Source organism: Dipodomys ordii, unplaced genomic scaffold (genome assembly GCF_000151885.1).
Source record: "Dipodomys ordii isolate 6190 unplaced genomic scaffold, Dord_2.0 Scaffold133, whole genome shotgun sequence".
Taxonomy (NCBI): domain Eukaryota; kingdom Metazoa; phylum Chordata; class Mammalia; order Rodentia; family Heteromyidae; genus Dipodomys; species Dipodomys ordii.
The window spans coordinates 3,679,683-3,684,196 of NW_012267349.1; the positions used below are offsets into that span (position 1 = coordinate 3,679,683).

Sequence of the window (4,514 nt, forward strand, 5' to 3'; positions counted from 1 at the left end):
AAGCAAAAAGAAAAAAGCCGGAAGTGGCGCTGTGGCTCAAGTGGTAGAGCGCTAGCCTTGAGCTGAAGAGCTGAGAGACAGCGCCCAGGACCAAAAAAAAAAAAAAAACCTAAGGGAGAGTTTGAAACCCTGAGTTTAAGTCCCAGTACCAGTCCCCCACCCCCAAAAGAGTATAAAAGCAATGGTTGCCTGGTGCCAGTGGCTCACAACTGTAATCCTAGCTACTCAGGTGGCTGAAATTTGAGGATCATGGTTCATAACCAGCCTGGGCAGGAAAATCCATGAGACTCTTATCTCCAGTTAACCACCTGAAAACCAAAAGTGGTACTGTGGCTCAAGTAGTAGAGCACTAGCAGCCTTGAGCTAAAGAGCTCAGGGACAGCACCTAGGCCCAGAGTTCAAACCCCATGGACCAACCAAAAAAAAAAAAAAGCAATGGAATGTAGCTGACTGGCATAGTGCTTGCCTAGCAAGTGCAACATCCTGGGTTCAATTCCTATACCAAAAAAAGAAAAATAAATTACACACACACACTTGTATATGTACACACACACCGAGGTTTTTTTGGTTTGTTTTTTTTAAACAAAAAATCAGGTAAACAAAAGCAATGGTAGAATTAGAAGATTGCAGTTATGGAACGAAGATTGCAGTTATGGAACCCTACTGAAATAATGGAATAAGAAAAATTAGATGATAGGGCTGGGAATGTGGCTCAGTGGTAGAGTGCTCGCCTAGCAGGATTCAATTCCTCAGTACTACATACACAGAAAAAGCCAGAAGTGGTGCTGTGGCTCAAGTGGTAGAGTGCTAGCCTTGAGCAAAAGAAGTTCAGAGACAGTGCCCAGGTCCTGAGTTCAAGCCCCAGGACTGGGGAAAAAAAGAAAAATTAGATGTTAAAATACTAAGAAAAGTTTATAGTTTTAAAGTTGATAGATTAGAGCTGGGCACTGGTGGCTCATGTCTGTAATCCTTGCTACTTAGGAGGCTGAGATCTGAGGATGGCAGTTTGAAGCCAGCCGAGGCAGGAAAGTTTGTGAGACTCTTATTTCCAATTATCCACCAGAAAACCAGAAGTAATAGAGAGATAGCCTTAAGCAAAAAAGTTCAGAGATAGCATGTAGGCCCTGAATTGAAGCCCTAGGACTGACAAAAAAAAAGTTGATAGATTAGGCAAACACCATTGAACCTAGTGATCACTGATGAGGTGATGTACTAAAGCTCTAAATATTATTTATGTACTAAATGTACTATTATGTACTATTATTTACCTTTTAATGTAGTATGGAAGAAAGTGTCACCTGTACTTTTGCCAATAAAATTTGAACTTGGATCTAATCAATACTCTGGGTTTATGCTGGTCGCTGGTGGCTCATGCTATAATCTTAGCTACTCGGGAGGCCTGAGATCTTAGGATTCATGATTCAAAGGCAGATGAGGCAAGAAAGTCTGTCAAACCCTTACCTCCAATTAACCACCTAATTAATCACAATCTTAGCTACTCAGGAGGCCTGAGGTCTTAGGATTCACTGTTCAAAGGCAGCTGGGGCAAGAAAGTCTGTCAAACTCTTTACCTCCAATTAACCACCTAAATACCAGAACTGTAGCTCAAAGTGATAGCACTAGCCTTGAGCAAAAAAAATCTCACATATACACACCCCAAATAAAAACAAAAGAACTCTAGGTTTAACAAGATATTAGTGCCTTAAGTATAATCTTAGCTACTCAAGAGGCTGAGATCTTAGGATTCAAGTTCAAAGCCAGCCTGAGCTTAAGACTTTTATCTCCAAATAACCATTGTAGAGCTGGAAGTAGAGGTATGGCTCAAGTAATAGAGCACCAGCCTTGAGCAAAAAAGCCAAGAGGGAAAGGCTCTGAGTTCAAGCTTCAGTACTGTCACCAAAAAATAAAGATAACATATACCAGGGGAGCATTTTTTTTTTTTTGTCGGTCGTGGGGCTTGAACTCTGGGCCTGGGTGCTGTCCCTCAGCTCTTCAGCTCAAAGCGAGCGCTCTGCCACTTGAGCTACAGCGCCACTTCCGGTTTTATGGTGGTTTATTGGAGATAGGAGTCTCACCGTCTCTCCTGCCCGGGCTGGCTTTGAACCGCGATCCTCAGATCTCAGCCTCCTAAGTAGCTAGGATTACAGGCATGAGCCACCAGCGCCCGGCTCAGGGGAGCATTTTTTTTTTTGGGGTCCGGTCGTGGGGCCAGAACTCTGGGCCTGGGAGCTGTCCCTCAGCTCTTCAGCTCAAGGCTAGCGCTCTACCACTTGAGCCACAACACCACTTCAGGCTTTTTTTCTTTTTGCTTATGTGGTGCTGAGGAATCGAACCCAGGGCATCATGCATACAAGGCAAGCGCTCTACCACTGAGCCACTTCCCCAGCCCCTCAGGGGAGCATTTTTAAAGAAGTAAAGAAAAATTGTTTATAGTCCTAATATTCCCTAAAGTGTAGTGTAACTACATGAATAGTTTTGTACCATTTAGAAGAAGATCCTTAAGTGTTCATACTAAAATGAATAAGCAGGCTGGGAATGTGGCTTAGTGGTAGAGTACTTGCCTAGCATGCATGAAGCCCTGGGTTCAATTTCTCAGTACCACATAAACAAAAAAGGCCAGAAGTGGTGTTGTAGTTCAAGTGGTAGAGTGCTAGCCTTGAGCAAAGAGAAGCTCAGGGACATTGCCCAGGCCCTGAATTCAAGCCCCAGGACTGGCAAAAGAAAAAAGAAAAAAATTTAAAAAGAAATGAGTAAGATACACCTACTACCTAGATAGTAGTTTGTTTTTATTTGTTTTGTGTGTAAGTCCTGGTGCTTGAGCTCAGGACCTAGGTTATTATCTCTGGGCTCAAGGCTTGCAAAAATACGTGAGAAACAGCTCTACTTCTGGCTTTTTTTGGAAGTTAACTGGAGTAAGATAAGAATCTCAGACTTTCCTGCTTTGAACCTCAATCCGAAGTTCTCAACCTTCTGAGAAGCTAGGATTTCAGGTGTGAGCCACCAACACCCAGCTCAGATGGCAGTTTTAAATGTCATTCTTCATTAAAAGGAACTAGCACTGCTTAGAGAAAATAACTTGCCAGGATTGATGCTGGGAAGTACAAGATATGCCTACACCATCCAGTTGTCAGAAAGTAAAGAAAGAGTAGAAGAATGATAGGGTATGACAAAGAACACAGATGTAGGCTAGATGATAAGACTGGTAGAAATGAATGACCACCTACAGAATAAAAAAAGAATCCATGAATCCACACTGGTAATGAATAAATGGAGGAGAATGAATAAATCTTACAGAAAATTGTGAAGTAATATAGAAGGAATCATAAGTTAGAAAATTATCACCAGCACACTGAGTTCAATCCTTAGCTCTGCAAAAAACAAATAACACTTTTCAGCTAGAGATGAAACTCATTAGTAGAGCATTTGTCTAGCAAGGTACAAGGCCTTGGCTTGAATTAACAACACTACCCGCCTCCAAATTGTAGCAAAGATGAAAAGTTCTTATCACCTAGTAACATTATAGCTGTCTTAATTTATGTAGCATTCTATGATATACATTCAACTATATAATTTCCTACTAGTATAATCCTCATAAATCCTTATTGTTAAGTGACAGGTTACTCTATATAAAAAGAAAGAAAACAAATGTAATTAAATTTTATCATGTAGGAATCCTAAGAAATTCTTTTAAAATACTCTCTATGAAATTATTTTTTATAATTTTTGGATAAAATTATTTTAAAATGAAATGTTAAGCTTTTCATTTTATTCATATTGTTTTCAGGTAAGACAGAATGAAATGAATATGCATTCTCTTTTGTAAGAGAGAATAGTATTATTGCCAACGTACAAAACAGCTTTACCAAGCTGGGTGACTGTAATCCTAGCTACTCATACGCTGAAGTCTGAGTATTGTGGTTCAAAGCCAGCCCAGGCAATAAAGACTATGAGATTCTTTATCTCCAATTGAACACCAAAATGCTGGAAATGGAGCTGTGAGTCAAGTGGTTGAGCACTAACCTTGAGCAAAAAATGCTAGGCCCTAAGTTCAAGCCTTGGTACCAACACATGCACACAGTTATATGGTCACTTTCTACGTTCATTGAAAAATTATAACAGCAATACTTGTGTTTATTTTTAGGAGTTAATTAAATATTTCTGTTTTGTTTTTTTGTTTTGTTTTTTTTTTTGGATTTTTTTTTGGTCCGGTCGTGGGATTTAAACTCTGGGCCTGGGGCGCTGTCCGTTAGCTCTTCAGCTCAAGGCTAGCACTCTACCACTTGAGCCACAGTGCCACTTCCGGCTTTTTCTCTTTGCTTATGTGGTGCTGAGGAATCAAACTCAGGGCCTCAGGCATGCAAGGCAAGTGCTCTACCACTGAGCCACCTTCCCAGCCCAATATTTCTATAATGTAATGAGTACATATTTTTGTTAGCTTAGTTATACAGGGGATTGTTTCATTGTTAAATCTCCATACATGTTTACACTATATTCCAATCAGGCTTATCCCTTCT

At 40.5% G+C, this 4,514-nt stretch overlaps 1 protein-coding gene across 7 annotated transcripts in view; it reads left to right on the forward strand.

Annotated features, from left to right (window-relative positions):
* The window catches only part of R3hdm1 (R3H domain containing 1), a 160,024-nt gene that overhangs the window by 143,213 nt on the left and 12,297 nt on the right, over positions 1–4,514 (forward strand). The gene's annotated exons all lie outside the window — the stretch shown is intronic.